The sequence below is a fragment of the Dama dama genome, chromosome 33 (genome assembly GCF_033118175.1).
Source record: "Dama dama isolate Ldn47 chromosome 33, ASM3311817v1, whole genome shotgun sequence".
NCBI lineage: Eukaryota > Metazoa > Chordata > Mammalia > Artiodactyla > Cervidae > Dama > Dama dama.
In genome coordinates this window covers 5,231,452-5,251,755 of record NC_083713.1, presented here as the reverse complement: position 1 = coordinate 5,251,755, position 20,304 = coordinate 5,231,452, and the positions used below count along the sequence as shown (strand labels likewise).

Sequence of the window (20,304 nt, the reverse complement as noted above, 5' to 3'; positions counted from 1 at the left end):
TTGCCATTTCCTTCTCCAGGGGATCTTCCCGACCCAGGGAGTGAATCAGCATCTCCTGCCTCTCCTGCATTGGTGGGCAGATGCTTTACCACCTGGGAAACCTAATATACCCAATATGTAGAACTAAAAAGAGAATTAGGCAAAATTAAAATACAGAGGAGCATAGTCCAAACAAAGGAATAAGACAAAAACCCAGAAGAGGAACTGAGTAAAGTGGAAATAAGAGATTTGCCTAATAAAGAGTTCAAGGTAATGATCATAAAGATGCTCAATGAACTCAGAAGAACTGTGAGAAGTTTAACAAGTTAGATAATGTAAAGAAGAACCAAATATAACTGAAGTAACAAAAATAAAATATATGCTAGTAAGAATCAACAATAGATTAGATGATACACAAGAATGGATCAGAAGGCAGAATTGTGGAAACCACCCAAGCTAAGCACTAAAAGAAAAAAAAAAAAAAATCCAAAGAAGGAATTTAAAGAGAACTCTGGAACAACATCGAGCATACTAACATTTGCATTATTAGGGGTTCAAAAAGCAGAGAAAGGGAGTGGTTGTGGTGGTTTAGTTACTAAGTCATGTCTGACTCTTACAACCCCATGGACTGTAGCCCACCAGGCTCCTCTCTGTCCATGGGATTCCCCAGGAAAGAATACTGGGGTGGGTTGCCATTTCCTTCTCCAGGGGATCTTCCCAACCCAGGAATTAAACCCAGGTTTCCTGCATTGCAGTCAGATTCTTTACAGATGGGGATATGAGGGAAACTCCAGAGAGAGGGGTAGGGACAGGGAAATATTTGAAGAAATAATAACTAAAAATTTCCCTAACCTGGGGAAAGAAACAGACATCCAAGTCCAGGCAGCACAGAGAGTCTCAAACAAGATGATCCCAAAGAGATCCTCATCAAGACACACTGTAATTAAAAGGGCAAATATTAAAGATGGTGAGAGAATATTAAAAGCAGAAAGGGAAAAACAATTATTTACATATGCAAGTGGAAGTCACTCAGTCGTGTCTGACTCTTTGCAGCCCCATGGACTGTATAGTCCATGGAATTCTCCAGAATACTGGAGTGGGTAGCTGTTCCCTCACCTGAGGCTCGTCCCAACCCAGGGATCTCACATGACAGGTGGATTCTTTACCAGCTGAGTCACCAGGGAAGTTACATATGAGGGAACTCCGTATGATGAACAACTGATTTTTCAGCAGAATTTTGCAGATGAGAAGGGAATGGCACAAGATATACAAAGTGATGAAATGAAAAATCTACAACCAAGAATATACTACTCATTGAAGCTAATATTCAGATTTGAAGGAGACATAAAGAGTTTTTAAGGCAAGTAAAAGCTCAAAGAGTTCAGCTCCTCTAAGCCAGCTTTAAAAGAATATTAAAGGAACTCTTCTAAGCCTGAAAAAAAAGACCACACTAGAAATATGAAAATTATGAAAGGGAAAATCTCACTGCTGAAGGCAAACATACACTAAAGGTAGTAGAACAATCACTTATAAGGCTAGAAGAAGGTTAGAAGACAAAAGTAGTAAAAAATAATTTATATCTACAATCAAATAGTTAAAGCATACACAAAACAAAAAGCATACACAAAACAGATAGTTAAGACATACACATACAAAAAATACAAGCCATGTGAAATATGATGTTAAAAACTTTAACTGGGGGGGGGGGGGGGTGATGCAGGATTATCAGAATGATTTCAAAATTAAGAGATGAGCAACTTGAAATAGCTATTCAATCCCTGGGTTGGGGAGATCCACTGGAGAAGGAAATGGCAAACCACTCCAGTATTTTAGCCTGGAGAATTCCATGGGTAAAGGAGCCTAGGGGTTACAGTCCATGGGGTCACAAAGAGTCAGACATGACTGAGCAACTAGCATACACACACAAACTATGATTCTGGCACAAAATTATTAATAGACAAATGGAACAGAATAGAGACCCCCATAAATAAACCCACAGTTACATGGTCAATTAATCTATAGCTAAGGAGTCAAGAACATACAATGGGGAAAAGACAGCCTCTTCAATAAAATGTGTTGAGAAAACTGGAGAACTACATGCAAAAGAATCAAGCTAGACTATTTCTTCACACTATATACAAAAAATGAACTCAAATGGATTAAAGACTTTAATGTAAGATCTGAAACCATAAAGCTTCTAGAAGAAGGCATAGGCAGTATGCTCTTTGACATTCTTAGCAATATTTTGTTGGATGTCTCCTCAGGCAAGGAAAACAAAAGTAAAAATAAACCAATGGAGCTATATCAAACTAAAAAGCTTTCGCACAGTCAAAGAAACCTATCAACAAAATGAAAAAGCAGTCTCTTGAATGGGGAAAGATAATTACAAAGATATAGCTGTTAAGGGTTTAATAAACAAAATATACAAACAACTCACATAACTCAACATCAAAAAATAATTTTAAAAAGAGCAGAAGAGCTGAATAGACGTTTCTCTAAAGACAACAAACAGATACCCAACAGGTACATAAAAATATGCTTAGTATCAATCATTATCAGGGAAATGCAAATCAAAACCACAATGAGATTTAACTTTATACCTGTCAGAATGGTTATTATCCAAAAGACAACAAAGAACAAGGGTTGGCAAAGATGTGGAGAAAGGCAACACTCTTGCATGATTTGTAGGAATGTAAGTTGGAGCAGCCGCTAAGGAGAACAGTACAGAGGTTTCTTAAAAAACTAAAACCAGAGTTACCATATGACCCGTCAACTCTGCTCCTGAGTGTAAAACTAGAGAATACTTTAATTCAAAAAGGTACATATACCCCAATGTTCATAGCAGCACTATTTACAGTAGCCAATACATAGAGGCAACCTAAATGTCCATCAATAGATGAATAAATAAAGATGTGCCACATATATGTAATGGAATACAACTCAGCCATTCTTTTTTAAGAATGAAATGTATATATGCAGAACAGAAAAAGAGACACAGAAATACAGAACAGACTTTTGAACTTTGTGGGAGAATGTGAGGGTGGGATATTTCAAAAGAACAGCATGTATACTATCTATGGTGAAACAGATCACCAGCCCAGGTGGGATGCACGAGACAAGTGCTCTGGCCTGGTGCACTGGGAAGACCCAGAGGAATCGGGTGGAGAGCGAGGTGGGAGGAGGGATCGGGATTGGGAATACATGTAAATCCATGGCTGATTCATATCAATGTATGACAAAACCCACTGGAAAAAAAATAATAATAATAAAAAAAATTATAAAACAGATGATATTAAAAGAAAATGTGGCCAAAAAAAAAAAAAAAAGAATGAAATGTGATTTGCAGCAACATGGAAAGACCTAGAGATTATCATACTAAGTGAAGTAAGTCAGAAAGAGAAAAACAAGTGAAAGGATATCATTTATCAAAATGGCTAAAATAAAATATAGTAATGAAACCCGGTGAGTATGCTAAGAAACTGGACCATTCGTACATTGCTAATAGTGATGTAAAACAGAGCAACCATTCTAGAAAATAGTTTAACAGTTTCTTTTAAAACTAAACATGTGCTTACCAATTGCACTTTTGGATATCTGTCTCAGAGAAATGAAAACTTACATTCAAAGACTATTCTTAGCAATGCTAATCATTATAGCCAAACACTGAGACAAAGCAAATTTCCTTCAATAAATGAATGGCAAGAATGGTCCATCCAGGTGCAAAGTAAGACTCAGCAATAAAAATTGAACGAACTAGTGATATATGCAGTAACTTGGATTAATATTAGGAAAATATTAATGTGAAAAATATAACCTCAAAATTTTCCATCCTGTATGATTCCATTTATATAACAGTCATGAAAAAATGAAATTATAGAAATGTTGAAGAGATTGTTACAAAAAGCAGGGTCCAGCTGCTTGCCACTCAAAAGTCAAGAAGAGGCATGTTTGGTGAAAAGAAGTTTGCTTTATTTTGGATGCCAGCAACTCGAGGGTAAGGGTGATGTCTGTCCAAAGGCTGACTCCCACTATCTGACAATCAGAGGGTGAGAGCTATTGTAGACAGAGGGAGAGGGCTCCATGCACAAACAACACAGTCAGCTCTGACAGTCACCTTCAAATTGGTCATCAGTGGACTGACCAGTGTCACATTGGTTGTTCTAGGTACAGTTAATCTTCTGTTCCAGGATCAATTTGTTTCCATTTCTTTGAGGCCAGTTCTCAAGGAATTGTGGCAGCTTATGTCATGGAGACTGCTTAGGTGGCTCAGTGCTAAAGAATCTGCCTGCCAATGCAGGAGACATGGGTTAGATCTCCTTGTCAGGGAGATCCCTGGAGAAGGAAATGGCAACCCACTGCAGTATTCTTGCCTTGGAAATACCATGGATAGAGGAACCTGGTGGGCTACAGTCCATGGGGTCTCAAAAAAAGTCAGACACAACTAAGTGACCAAACATGTTATGAGTATAATCTGATCATCCTGTAGTTATTTTCTTCCTTCTCGGGGGGGTGGGGTTAGTATATATAAGATAGCTCACAGGATATGACTCAGAATATTATCTGTAGCCCTTGAGATGGAACTAAAAGTCCTTGACAATGCTTATGACTACATTATTATTATTATTTGGTCTCCTTTGACTGGTTTCCTTTGTTTCTATATGTTCTAATTTTTCTGATTAAACTTATTCCTTGGCTAAAATTTTTCTGCAGACAAAAAGTTAGGCTAAGGACAAGGGAAGTAAAGAACATAGGGTCCTGCTTCATTTCAAAATTAGTGGTTGCAAGGATTGGGAATTGATAGAGAAGAATTGGGTGTGGCTATAAAGAGAGTGAGAGAACCATGCCATGTGGCCACTGCCATGTGAAATTACACATACATGTAACTGCATAGAACTGCATACACACATGTATGTAAAACTGGTGAACTATAAACAAGCTCTTGGATTGTACCAAGCAATTTCCTGGTTTGATATTTCACTCTAGTTCTCTACGATATTAACACTGGGGTCGGCTGGGTGAAGGTGCATGGGACCTCTCAGCAAACGTTTTCGTAACTTTCTTTGAGTCTACAATTATTTCAAAGTAAAAGTTCTTTTTAAGTGACAACCTTTTTCAGGAACAGCTAACAAAGGAAAGAAACTATATTCTGAAGAGTCAAGCAGTTGACTTCTTAGGTCAACTGTAGATTAATTACTAAATCTTATATCTCTTGTATTATCTCTTGTAGTGAGATAACAGAAAACTGTGGCCTGGGCATGGTGGGATCTGGTCAGTCAGTTCAGTTCAGTCGCTCAGTCTTGTCCAACTCTTTGCGACCCCATGAATCGCAGCACGCCATGCCTCCCTGTCCATCACAAACTCCCGGAGTTTACTCAAACTCATGTCCATCTAGTCGGTGATGCCATCCAGCCATCTCATCCTCTGTCGTCCCCTTCTGCTCCTGCCCCCAGTCCCTCCCAGCATCAGGGTCTTTTCCAATGAGTCAACACTTCGCATCAGGTGGCCAAAGTATTGGAGTTTCAGCTTCAGCATCAGTCCTTCCAATGAACACTCGGGACTGATCTCCTTCAGGATGAACTGGTTGGATCTCCTTGCAGTCCAAGGGACTCTCAAGAGTCTTCTCCAACACCATAGTTCAAAAGCATCAATTTTTCCACACTTCGCTTTCTTCACAGTCCAACTCTCCATACATGACCACTGGAAAAACCATAGCCTTGACTAGACGGACTTTTGTTGGCAAAGTAATGTCTCTGCTTTTTAATATGCTGTCTAGGTTGGTCATAACTTTCCTTCCAAGGAGTAAGCATCTTTTAATTTCACGGCTGCAATCACCATCTGCAGTGATTTTGGAGCTCAAAAGAATAAAGTCTGACACTGCTTCCACTGTTTCCCCATCTATTTCCTATGAAGTGATGGGACCAGATGCCATGATCTTAGTTTACTGAATGTTGAACTTTAAGCCAACTTTTTCACTCTCGTCTTTCACTTTCATCAAGAGGCCTTTTAGTTCCTCTTCATTTTCTGCCATAAGGGTGGTGTCATCTGCATATCTGAGGTTATTGATATTCCTCCCGGCAATTGTGATTCCATCTTGTGCTTCTTCCAGCCCAGCATTTCTCATGATGTACTCTGCATATAAGTTAAATAAGCAGGGTGACAATATACAGCCTTGATGTACTCCCTTTCCTATTTGGAACCAGTCTGTTGTTCCATTTGCAGTTCTAACTGTTGTTTCCTGACCTGCATACAGGTTTCTCAAGAGGCAGGTCAGGTGGTCTGGTATTCCCATCTCTTTCAGAATTTTCCACAGTTTATTGTGATCCACACAGTCAAAGGCTTTGGAATAGTCAACAAAGCAGAAATAGATGTTTTTCTGGAATTCTCTTGCTTTTTTGATGATCCAGCGGATGTTGGCAATTTGATCTCTGGTTCCTCTGCCTTTTCTAAAACGAGCTTGAACACCTGGAAGTTCACGGCTCATGTATTGCTGAAGCCTGGCTTGGAGAATTTTGAGCACTACTTTACTAGTGTGTGAGAAGATCTGGTTGTCAGAGGCAAATCTGTCACTTTTTAGCAGATGGAATCCCACATGTGGTCATGACCCACCTCAATAAATGGATCATGATCCACCTTTTGAATAAATACTTGGCCCTCCCCATGGGTAAGCTTGGGTATGAGCCCAAGTGAAGCACTCATGTCTCAGACACAAGGCTCAGTGCTATTCTCATGCTACCCTTCCCTTCTTAGAGGGAGGCTCTTATATTATTTAAATACATGACTTTGAGTTTTAATCAATGAGACATCAAAGGACAAACACAAGTATCAGAGGACAAACATGATTTCCAAAGAAATTTTCCAGATTAGCTAGTTCAGATCACTGAGATGACAACTTCTCCAATGACTTGACTGACACATTAGCACATTATCATGGTTGAGCAGGGAAGCTGGCCTAGAGTTTACAATATCTGTTCCAAGTTTAGAAATACTTCACCCCTAGACTTGACTAATTCAACTTTGATTAAATCTAGATGGAAACCCTCATAGCTCCAAAGATAGAATAAAAAGTAAACTCTTCCAGCTTGACAACTCTGCCCAAATATGTCTGTTCCAATTTGAACCAAATGTTCTCAGCAGACACTTCCTCACACATGGATGGGGACACCAGTGCCATTAGTCCAGGTAACATCAGGGTCATTTTGCTCTAAGCTGACTATGTCTTTATGTAAACAGGAATTTGAGTCCCTATTTTCCATAGCTAGAAATAACAACAGCCAAAGTCTATAGAGTGTCTTCTGTGTGGCACCATCACCGTTATTATCCCTATTTTGTCCGTGAAGATACCTAGATTCACAGCGATTAAGCAATCTTCCTAAGGCCACAAACCAGTAGGTGCCAGAGCTGGGATAACCTGTGTCCAAAGTACATGCTCTTTCTACCCCACCCATGCCACTGCCCTGTGCCCAGAACCCTAAACATTGTGCAAATGGAAACAAAATTAAGTCCTTGTTCTTAAAATTCCCTGATGGCTCAGATGGTAATGAGTTACCTGCCAATGCAGGAAATGCAGGGTCTATCCCCGCATCAGGAAGATCCTCTGGAGATAGGAATAGCTACCCACTCCAGTATTCTTACCTGGAGAATCCCATGGACAGAAAAGCCTGGAAGGCTATAGTCCATAGGATGGCAAAGAGTCAGACATGAATGAGTGACTAGCACTTCACTTTCTTTCTTTCTTAGGGAGTGCAGCTATGCATAAGCATACAACACAAGAGGAGTTGTTGCATTTAGTTACAAGTGTGTTCATCAGATCATGAGAGCAGGAGAGCGTCTAAACAGGGAGCGGTCAGTAGCCTAGAGGGCCAGAGGGGAGGGAGGTTGGGAGGAACAGCCCCTGTGAGCACAGGCAGCATTTGGGCAGGAATAAGTCGGTTATTGTTATTGTGCTTTGTAACAAAATATATGCAGTTTCATTTTATATCCTAACCATCTTACTTTGACTTCCCAAAGCTAATGTCTCTGTGTATGGGGACATAGGTCAGTATATCAGAAAACAGTGGTTTTCATTGTATTGTTTAATGTATTTATATATTTATTTTTTAGGAAAAGTGAAACTGATTTCCCACCCTGGACCCAGAGTACCTGATCCTCCAGGCAAATGAGTCAGGCAGCATCTCAATAAGAACAAGCACTATTTATTGAAAGAGTATGTGATCTTCATTCTCATTTATTTGCATCCTTTTTTTCCAGGAAGTACATCAGGGGCTGGGTACCTACCTGATGTTTTTATAAATCTTCTTTCTCAACACCATGCCCTCAATATTCCTGGGAGACTGTTCTAGTTATCAATATGGAGAAGACCAAAACATTATCGTGCCCCCAAACCCTGACACCAGAGGATCAAGGACCCCTCCTAGAGATCAGCTGTATAGTAGACACTTTATCATTTGAGCCACCAGGGAAGATATACACAGTTAGACCTACACAAAGAAACCAAACACCACCCTACAGATGCAGATGATTCCCTGAACAAGATGATATTATCTCACTAAAGACAGTAAATTACCCAAAGGTTACAGTTTATGTTCCTATAGTACTTTAAGTAGTGCTGTATCTAGCCCAGGAACTACTTTCTTTATTAAATTACCTATAATACCTAACTCCTCAAGTGTTTTTCAGGCTGGTTTTGATGTTTTACTTGTTCCCTCATTAACTGGTGAGATGAATAAGCTCTTTGATGTATGTTTGTTTTATATTTGCATCAGTCATGATTTGTAACCTTAGCAAAATTATGCTTTAACAGTTTAAACACAAAAAAAATAAGGTATTTCCCTCAAGGAAACAAGGGCTTTGTGGCCAAGCAAATGTGGGCTCAAACTGAAGCCTTTCTACTCATGTCTTGGGACAGAAGTTACTTCACTCTTAAATCTCCAGCTTTCACGCTTGTAAAATAAGGATAATATCTACCTTGCTAACTTGTTATGAAAATTAAATGAGATGATACATGCAGGCATTTAACATATTGCATAATCCCATAAATGGCATCTATTACTATTGTAAGTATTGATAATATTATGAATAATTCTTGGGGTATCTGCCCATAGTGTCACCTTGTCCTTGTCTATAACTGACTAGACCAAAGGTGAAGACACCAGGGCCCATAAAAATTCTCTCTCTCTCTCTCAGGAATTTAGAATAGGGATTCAAAGGTATTAGTTTGGCTTTGTTCATTATTTGAACTAAAGATATGTCAACTTGGCCCTGAGGCTAATTCTGTGGGGTAGCCACGTTCAGCCAAACGCCTGAAGTTGGTTTTTAAAGAGATTCAATGCAAAGAATGAAAGCAATAAACACTGAGGCAAAAGAAAAAGAGCAGGAAAGAAAGAAATAAAGGAAGGAAGTAAGAGAGAAAGAGAAAAAGGGGCCCAGCTCAGAGAGGGTTTCAACTCAGGCAGCCCTAGGCCCTGCCCTCAGTAGCACAAATTGCTCTTGGGTACTCAACAATAAGTTCCTCTTTATGATTGAAGCTGAAACTAGGATGAAATTGTATCACACACAGTCAGGTGAACTTTGACTAAAACCAATGTAACTGACACTATTAATACTACTGTTACTATCACTATTGTTGTTTAGTCACTAAGTCGTGTCCAAATCGTTTTTTCTTTTCTTTTTTTTCTTTATTTATTTTAATTGGACGCTAATTACTTTACAATATTGTGCTGGTTTTTGCCATTCATTCACATGAATCAGCCATGGGTATATGAGTGTTCTCCATCCTGAAACTCCTTCCCATTTCTCTTCCCATCACCTCCCTCAGGGTCATCCCAATGCACCAGTCATGAGCACCCTTCTCTTGCATCAAACCTGGACTGGCGATCTATTTCACATATGATAATAAACATGCTTAAATGCTCTTCTCTCAAATCATCACACCCTCGCCTTCTGCCACAGAGTCCAAAAGTCTGTTCATTATATCTGTGCCTCTTTTCTTTCTCGCATATAGGGTCATCATTACCATCTTTCTAAATTCCATATATATGTGTTAATATACTGTATTGGTGTTTTTCTTTCTGACTAAATTCACTCTGAATAATAGGCTCCAGTTTCATCCATCTTATTAGAACTGATTCAAATGCATTCTTTTCAATAGTTCAGTAAGTTCAAACTACCACATAATTGCACTCATCTCACATGCTAGTAAAGTAAAGCTTAAAATTCTCCATGCCAGACTTCAGAAATAAGTGAACTGTGAACTTCCAGATGTCCAAGCTAGTTTTAGAAAAGGCAGAGGAACCAGAGATCAATTTGCAAACATCTGATGGATCATCAAAAAAGCAAGAGAGTTCCAGAAAAACATGTATTTCTGCTTTATTGACTATGCCAAAGTCTGACTATGTGGATCACAAAAAACTGTGGGAAATTCTGAAACACTTGAGAAGAGCAAACCACCTGACCTTCCTCTTAAGAAATCTGTATGCAGGACAGGAAGCAACAGTTAGAACTGCACATGGAACAATAGACTGGTTCCAAATAGGAAAGGGAGTACATCAAGGCTGTATATTGTTAGCCTGCTTATTTAACTTATATGCAGAATACATCATGAGAAACGCTGGGCTGGAAGAAGCACAAGCTGGAATCAAGATTGCTGGGAGAAATATCAATAACCTCAGATATGCAGATGACACCACCCTTACGGCAGAAAGAGAAAAATAGCTAAAGAGCCTCTTGATGAAAGTGAAAGAGGAGAGTGAAAAAGTTGCCTTAAAGCACAACATTCAGAAAACTAAGATCATGGCATCCAGTCCCATTACTTCATGGCAAATAGATGGGGAGACAGTGGAAACAGTGGCTGACTTTATTTTTCTGTGCTCCAATATCACTGCAGATGGTGATTGCAGCCATGAAACTAAAAGAAGTTTACTCCTTGGAAGGAAAGTTATGACCAACCTAGACAGCATATTGGAAAGCATAGACATTACTTTGCCAACAAACGTCCGTCTAGTCAAGGCTATGGTTTTTCCAGTAGTAATGTATGGATGTGAGAGTTGGACTGTGAAGAAAGCTGAGTGCCGAAGAACTGATGCTTTTGAACTGTGGTGTTGGAGAAGACTCTTGAGAGTCCCTTGGACTGCAATGAGATCCAACCAGTCCATCCTAAAGATCACTCCTGGGTGTTCATTGGTAGCACTGATGTTGAAGCTGGTAGTCCAATACTTTGGCCACCTGATGCGAAGTGTTGACTCATTGGAAAAGACCCTGATGCTGGGAAAGATTGAGGGCAGGAGGAGACGGGAACGACAGAGGGTGAGATGGCTGGATGGCATCACTGACTCAATGGACATGGGTTTGGGTGGACTCTGGGAGTTAGTAATGGACAGGGAGGCCTGGCGTGCTGCAGTCCATGGGATCGCAAAGAGTCAGACACAACTGAGTGACTGAACTGAATCTGAAACTGAATATTCCATTGTGTATATGTACCACAGCTTTCTTATCCATTCATCTGCTGATGGACATCTAGGTTGCTTCCGTGTCCTGGCTATCGTAAAGAGTGCTGTGATGAACATTGGGGTACACTTGTCTCTTTCAATTCTGGTTTCCTCAGTGTGTATGCCCAGCAGTGGGATTGCCGGGTCGTATGGCAGTTCTATTTCCAGCTTTTTAAGGAATTGCCACACTGTTCTCCATAGTGGATGTACTAGTTTGCATTCCCACAAACAGTGTAAGAGGGTGTCTTTTTCTCCACACCCTCTCCAGCATTTACTGTTTGTAGATTTTTTGATAGCCACTCTGACCGTCTTGAGATGGTACCTTATTGGGGTTTTGATTTGCATTTCTCTGATAATAAGTGATGTTGAGCATCTTTTCATGTGTTTGTTAGCCATCTGTATGTCTTCTTCGGAGAAATGTCTGTTTAGTTCCTTGACCCATTTTTTCATTGGGTCGCTTCTTTTTCTGGAATTGAGATGCAGGAGTTCATTGTATATATTTGAGATTAATTCTTTGTCAGTTGCTTCATTTGCTATTATTTTCTGCCATCCTGAAGGCTGTCTTTTCACCTTGCTTATAGTTCCCTTCATTGTACAAAAGCCTTTGTTTAGTTAGGCCCCATTTGTTTATTTTTGCTTTTATTTCCTTTACACTGGGAGGTGGGTCATAGAGGATCCTGCTATGATTACATCAAAGAGTGTTTTGCCTATGTTTTCCTCCAGGAGTTTTATAGTTCTGGTCTTGTGTTTTGATTTATAGTCCCTTTTGAGTTTATTTTTGTGTATGGTGTTAGAAAGTGTTCTAGTTTCATTCTTTCGCAAGTGGTTGACCAGTTTTCCCAGCACCACTTGCTAAAGAGATTGTCTTTCTCCATTGTATATTCTTGCCTCCTTTGTTGAAGATAAGATGTCCATAAGTGTGTGGATTAATCTCTGGGCTTTCTGTTTTGTTCCATTAATCCATATTTCTGTCTTTGTGCCAGTACCATACTGTCTTGATGACTGTGGCTTTGTAGTAGAGTCTGAAGTCAGGCAGATTGATTCCTCCAGTTCCATTCTTCTTTCTCAAGATTGCTTTGGCTCTTCGAGGTTTTTTGTATTTCCGTACAAATTGTGAAATGATTTGTTCTAGTTCTGTGAAGAATACCGTTGCTAGCCTGATAGGGAGTGCATTGAATCTATTGATGGCTTTGGGTAGTATAGTCATTTTGACAATATTGATTCTTCAAATCCATGAACACGATATATTTCTCCATCTATTTGTGTCTTCTTTGATTTCTTTCATCAGTGTTTTATAGTTTTCTATATATAGGTCTTTTGTTTCTTTAGGTAGATATACTCCTAAGTATTTTATTCTTTCTGTTGCAATGGTGAATGGTATTGTTTCCTTAATTTCTCTTTCTGTTTTCTCATTATTTGTGTATAGGAGTGCAAGGGTTCCGTGTGTTAATTTTATATCCTGCAACTTTATGATATTCCTTGATTAGTTCTGGTAATTTTCTGGTGGTGTCTTTAGGGTTTTCTATGTAGAGGATCATGTAATCTGCAAACAGTGAGAGTTTTACTTCTTCTTTTTCAATCTGGATTCCTTTTATTTCTTTTTCTTCTCTGATTACTGTGGCTAAAAATTCCAAAACTATGTTGAATAGTAGTGGTGAGAGTGGGCATCCTTGTCTTGTTCCTGACTTTAGGGGAAATGCTTTCAATTTTTCACCATTGAGGATAATGTTTGCTGTGGGTTTATCATATATGGATTTTATTATGTTGAGGTATGTTCCTTCTATCTTCTCGAAGAACCAGCTTTTAGCTTTGTTAATTTTGGCTATGGTCTCCTTTGTTTCTTTTCCATTTATTTCTGCCCTAATTTTTATAATTTCTTTCCTTCTACTAACCTGCAGTGCTTCATTTCTTCTCGTTCTAGTTGCTTTAGCTGTCAGTCAGTCAGTCAGTTCGGTCGCTCAGTCGTGTCCAACTCTTTGTGACCCCATGAATCGCAGCACACCAGGCCTCCCTGTCCATCACCAACTCCCAGAGTTTACTCAAACTCATGCCCATCGAGTCAGTGATGCCATCCAGCCATCTCATCCTCTGTCGTTCCCTTCTCCTCCTGCCCACAATCCCTCCCAGCATCAGGGTCTTTTCCAATGAGTCAATTCTTTGCATGAGGTAGCCAAAATATTGGAGTTTCAGCTTCAGCATCAGTCCTTCCAATGAACACCGAGGACTGATCTCCTTTAGGATGGACTGGTTGGATCTCATTGCAGTCCAAGGGACTCTCAAGAGTCTTCTCCAACACCACAGTTCAAAAGCATCAATTTTTCCGCACTTCGCTTTCTTCACAGTTCAACTCTCACATCCATACATGACCACTGGAAAAACCATACCCTCGACTAGACAGAACTTTGTTGGCAAAGTAATGTCTCTCCTTTCTAATATGCTGTCTAGGTTGGTCATAACTTTCCTTCCAAGGAGTAATCTGCAATCACCATCTGCAGTGATTTTGGAGCCCCCCAAAATAAAGTCTGACACTGTTTCCACTGTCTCCCCATCTATTTGCCATGAAGTAATGGGACCAGATGCCATGATCTTAGTTTTCTGAATGTTGAGCTTTAAGCCAACTTTTTCGCTCTCCTCTTTCACTTTCATCAAGAGGCTCTTTAGTTATTTTTCGCTTTCTGCCGTAAGGGTGGTGTCATCTGCATATCTGAGGTTACTGATATTTCTCCTGGCAATCTTCATTCCAGCTTGTGCTTCTTCCAGCCCAGCGTTTCTCATGATGTACTCTGCATATAAGGCTTGGAGAATTTGAGCATTACTTTACTAGCATGTGAGATGAGTGCAACTATGCAGTGGTTTGAGCATTCTTTGGGATTGCCTTTCTGAGGGATTGGAATGAAAACTGACCTTTTCCAGCCCTGTGACCACTGCTTAGTTTTCCAAATTTGCTGGCATATTGAGTGCAGCACTTTCACAGCATCATCTTTCAGGATTTGAAATAGGTCAACTGGAATTCCATCACATCCACTAGCTTTGTTTGTAGTGATGCCTTCTAAGGCTCACCTGACTTCATATTCCAGGATGTCTGGCTCTAGGTGAGTGATCACACCATTGTGATTATCTGGGTCATGAAAATCTTTTTTGTTCAATTCTTTTGTGTATTCTTGCCACCTCTTCTTAATATCTTCTGCTTCTGTTAGGTCCATACCATTTCTGTCCTTTATCGAACCTATCTTTGTGTAAAATGTCCCCTTGGTATCTCTAATTTTCTTGAAGAGATCTCTAGTCTTTCCCATTCTATTGTTTTCCTCTATTTCTTTGCATTGATCACAGAGGAAGGCTTTCTTATCTCTCCTGGCTATTCTTTGGAACTCTGCATTCAAATTGGAATATCTTTCCTTTTTTCCTTTGCTTTTCGCTTCTCTTTTCACAGCTATTGGTAAGGCCTTCTCAGACAAGCATTTCGCCTTTTTGCGTTTCTTTTCCATGGGGATGGTCTTGATCGCTGTCTTCTGTACAATGTCATGAACCTCTGTCCATGGTTCATCAGGCTCTCTATCAAATCCAGTCCCTTAAATCTATTTCTCACTAGTTGTACAGTTAGGTTATTTATTTGATTTTTCTCCTGTTTCTTGAGGTAGGTTTGTATTGCTATGAACCTTCCCCTTAGTACTGCTTTTACTGAATCCCACAGGGTTTGGGTTGCTGTGTTTTCACTTTCATTCATTTCTATGCATATTTTGATTTCTTTTTTGATTTCTTTTCTGATTTGTTGATTATTCAGAATCGTATTGTTTAGGCTCCATATGTTTGTATTTTTGATAGCTTTTTTTCCTGAAGTTGACATCTAATCTTACCACATTGTGATGAAAAAAGATGCTTGAGATGATTTCAATTTTTTGGAATATACCAAGACTTGATTAATGCCCAAGATGTGATCTATCATGGAGAAGGTTCCGACTTGAAAAAAGGTGAAATTCACTTTTTCGGGGTGAAATGTCCTATAAATATCACTTACGTCTAACTGGTCCCTTGTATCATTTAAAATTTGTGTTTCCTCGTTAATTTTCTGTTTAGTTGATCTATCCATAGGTGTAAGTGGGCAATTAAAGTCTCCCACTATTATTGTGTTACTTGTTAATTTCCTCTTTCATACTTGTTAGCATTTATCTTACTTATTGCAGTACTCCCTGTTGGGTGCATATATATTTATAATTGTTACATCTTCTTCTTGGATTGATCCTTTGATCATTATCTAGTGCCCTTCTTTGTCTCTTTTCATAGCCTTTATTTCAAAGTCTGTCTTAACTGATATGAGTATTATGACTCCTGCTTTCTTTTGGCCTCCATTTGTGTGAAATATCTTTTTTCAGCCCTTCACTTTCAGTCTGTATGTGTCCCTAGGTTTGAGGTGGGTCTCTTGTAGACAGCATATATGGGGATCTTGTTTTTGCATCCATTCAGCCAGTCTTTGTCTTTTAGTTGGGGCATTCAACCCGTTCACATTTAAGGTAATTATTCATGTGTATGATCCTGTTGCCATTTACTTTATTGTTTTGGGTTCGAGTTTATACACCTTTTCTGTGTTTCCTTTCTAGAGAAGATCCTTTAGCATTTGCTGAGGAGCTGGCTGGTGGTGATGAATTCTCTCAGCTTTTGCTTGTCTATAAAGCTTTTGATTTCTCCTTCATATTTGAATGAGATCCTTGCTGGTATAGTAATCTGGATTGTAGGTTTTTCTCTTTCATCACTCTAAGTATGTCCTGCCATTCCCTTATGGTCTGAGAGTTTCTATTGAAAGATCAGCTGTTATCCTTATGGGAATCCCCTTGTGAGTTATTGTTGTTTTTCCCTTGCTGCTTTTAATATTTGCTCTTTGTGTTTGATCTTCATAATTTGATTAATATGTATCTTGGGGTGTTTCACTTTGGGTTTGTCCTGTTTGGGACTCTCTGTGTTTCTTGGACTTGGGTGGCTATTTCCTTCCCCATTTTAGGGAAATTTTCAATTATTATCTCCTCAAGTATTTTCTCATGGCCTTTCTTTTTTTCTTCTTATTTTGGGACTCCTATGATTTGAATGTTGGGGCATTTAACATTGTCCCAGAGGTCTCTGAGATTGTCCTCATTTCTTTTAATTCTTTTTTCTTTCTTCTTCTCTGCTTCATTTATTGCACCATTCTATCTTCCACCTCACTTATCCTATCTTCTGCTTACTTTATTCTACTGTTGGTTCCCTCCAGAGTGCTTTTGATCTCAGTTATTGCATTATTCATTATTGATTAACTCCTTTTTAATTCTTCTAGGTCCTTGTTAAACTTTTCTTACATCTTCTCAATTCTTGTCTCCAGACTATTTATCTGTAACTTCATTTTGTTTTCAAGATTTTGGATCATTTTTACTATCATTATTCTGAATTTTTTTTCAGACAGACCCCCCATCTCCTCTTCTTTGGTTTGGTTTGGTGGGCTTTTATCATGTTCTTTTACCTGCTGAATATTTCTCTGCCTTTTCATCTTGTTTAGGTTGCTGTGTTTGGGGTGGCCTTTCTGTATGCTGGAAGTTTCTGGTTCTTCTTTATTGTGGAGATTCCTCCCTGTGGGTGGGGTTGGACAAGTGGCTTGTCAAGGTTTCCTGGTTAGGGAAGCTTGTGTCTGTGTTCTGGTGTGTGGAGCTGGATCTCTTCTCTCTGGAGTGCAATTAACTGCCCAGTAGTGAGTTTTGAGGTATCAATGGGTTTGGTGTGACTTTTAGCCACCTGTATTTTTGTGCTCAGGGTTATGTTCCTGCTTTGTTGGAGAATTAGTTTGGTATGTCTTGCTCTGAAACTTGTTGGCTCTTGGGTGGAGCTTAGTTTTGTGTAGGTATGGAGGCTTTTGGATGAACACTTGTCAATTAATATTCCCGGGAGTCAGGAGTTTCCTGGAGTTCTCAAGTTTTGGATTTAAGCCATCTGCCTCTGGCTTTCCAGTCTTATTCTTACAGTAGCCTCAAGACTTCTCCATCCATACAGCACCAATGATAAAACATCTAGATTAATGGTGAAAAGATTCTCCACAGTGAGGGACACCCAAGGAGGTTCACAGAGTTACATGGAGAAAAGAAGAGGGTGTCGGGAGATAGAGGTGACCAGGAGGAGAACAGGGGGGAATCAAAAGGGGAGAGAGCAGTCTAGCCAGTAATCAATTTCTTATTTGCTCTCCACGGTCTGGAACACCCAAAGAGATTCATGGAGTTTTTAGAGAAGAAAAGGGGAGGGAGGAGATAGAGGTGACCTGGGAGAGAAAAAGGAGAGTCAAAAGGGGATAGAGCAATCAAGCCAGTAATCACACTCCTAAGTAAAAATGGGTACTGAAGATTGTATTCTTAAATGTACAAAATTGATAACAAATATCAAAATGCAAAGATTAAAATTCTAGAGTAGAGGCTAGACTCTCAAAAATACAATATTAAGCTCTTTCCTGGCTGGAACCATGGAGGGTGCAGAAGAGAAGAAAAAGAAGATTCCTGCTGTGCCAGAAACCCTTAAGAAAAAGCGAAAAAATTTCGCAGAGCTTAAGATCAAGTGCCTGAGAAAGAAGTTTGCCCAAAAGATGCTTCGAAAGGCAAGGAGGAAGCTTGTTTATGAAAAAGCTAAACATTACCACAAGGAATACAGGCAGATGTACAGAACTGAAATTCGAATGGCTAGGATGGCACGAAAAGCCGGCAACTTCTATGTACCCGCGGAACTCAAATTGGCATTTGTCATCAGGATCAGAGGTATCAACGGTGTGAGCCCAAAGGTTCGAAAGGTGCTGCAGCTCCTTCGTCTCTGGCAGATCTTCAATGGCACCTTTGTGAAGCTCAACAAGGCATCAATTAACATGCTGAGAATTGTGGAGCCATACATTGCATGGGGGTACCCAAATCTGAAGTCTGTAAATAAACTGATCTACAAGCGTGGTTATCGAAAAATCAACAAAAAGCAAATTGCCCTGACAGACAATGCATGATTGCTTGATCTCTTGGGAAATATAGAATCATCTGCCTGGAGGATCTGATTCATGAGATCTGTACCGTTGGAAAACGTTTCAAAAAGCAAACAACTTCCTGTGGCCCTTTAAATTGGCTTCTCCATGAGGTGGAATGAAGAAAAAGACCACCCATTTTGTAGAAGGTGGAGATACTGGCAACAGGGAAGACCAGATCAACAGGCTTATTAGAAGGATGAACTAAGGTATCTACCAGGATTATTTTTGTAATCTGGTCCATTAATAAACAATTGAAACAAATTGAAAAAAAATACAATATTAAAAAAACAAAACAAAATCACAAAAGTTATTTTTAAAATATATGAAATTTGCTTTAAAAATAGGGTCTTCTTTTTTTTTTTCAAGATAATAGTTGGTTTTAAAACTGAAAATTAAGGAGTAATAAAGAACTTATTTTTTTTTAATTTAAATGATAATAGTAAAATATATCTAAGAATTTCTCTGGAGTTGTTGAGGGCAATGTGGGGTCAGTTCAGTTTCAGATATTTCCTTGTTCAAGCTTATACTTCTTCTCAGGTTCTAAAGGTCCCTTCCAATGTAGCCAATACTAACTACAGGGTTTTAATCTGTTGCACCTGTCACTTCCAAAGCGGTTCCCTCTTCTTTGTTTATTTTGGCTTCCTCTGTTTGCAAACCTCTTCAGTATCTAACTTCGGCCTTGACACAAGGGGGCAAGGTGGTCATTCACTTAGGCTCACTTGTTCAGTTGTGCTGCGGGAAGGGAGGGACACTGCAAGCAAATATCACTGGTGTGTGTGGGGAGTGCTCGCAGTGTCTGGGCCACACTGGGTTTGCCCCCTCTCACGGCGTGTGTGCTTTCCCGATCTACACTGCTCAGGCTCCAGGTTGCTCTGCAGGGCAACTGTCCAAAGAGGGCCCTGGGTTGCATGCACTTCCCAGGTCTAAGCCTCTCAGATTCAGGTTCTCGGGTACTCCACAAAGGCACAGACTCAGTTGGGCCTGCGTTTTGTGCCCTGCGCAGGTCTGAGCAGCTCAGGCGACCAGGTGCTTTGTGCGCGCACTCTTTCCAGGTGGGCAGTGCATCTTATCACCTGCCCGGTCCCAACCTCTCGGTTTCCTGGGTGCTCAGTGGGAGCACTGTCTCAGGTGTGCCGTGTGTCTCCTCTGGGGACTTGATCTCTGGCTGTGACTCTCCTGGTGGATGTCAACCGTCCAGGATCCCAGGAAGACTTGGTTAGCAACTGGGAGACTGCTCACAGTTTGATGGAGGATGCTGTGTCTGGGGCAGAGATTGCCCCTTGCCTTCCGGCTCTAGCTGTCCCATCTGCCTCTCTGCCTCCGGCAGGGGATGGTCTGGTCTGCTGCCGGCTAGCTCTCCTCTGGTATTCTCTCAGTCCTTTGTTCTGTGAGCAGCCCAGCAGTGCCTTAGGTTAGAGCTTTTCACAGGAAAGTTCTCTCTCTTTCCTCTTTTTTTTTTAATTTCTCTCTCTGGCTATCCCACAGTTTGGGTTGCTATCTCATGTTATTTCCCTCAGATTGCCTTCAGGGCATTCAGGCCCAGTCCTTACCCCGAACAATGCAGCCCACACCTACCTGTCCAGCCCCTGCTTGCTGGTGGTAGACGCGAGTGTCTGGGCTACTTCTCCACTGGGAGATGCAATTAGGTGCATAATCTGTGGGTTTTATTTATTTATTTTTTCCTCCCTGTTATGTTGCCCTTTGAGATTCCAAAACTCCCCACAGACCCGCCAGTGAGAGGGTTTCCTGCTGTTTGGAAACTTCTCCTCTTTTACAACTCCCTCCCCAGGACGGGTCTCCATCCCTAACTCTTTTGTCTGTCTGTTTATATTT

General features: G+C 40.1%; 1 pseudogene; it reads left to right on the top strand.

Annotated features, from left to right (window-relative positions):
* Nucleotides 1–17,931: 17,931 nt before the first annotated feature.
* Nucleotides 17,932–18,719, top strand: LOC133051083 (large ribosomal subunit protein uL30-like; annotated as a pseudogene).
* The last annotated feature ends 1,585 nt before the right edge of the window (nucleotides 18,720–20,304 follow it).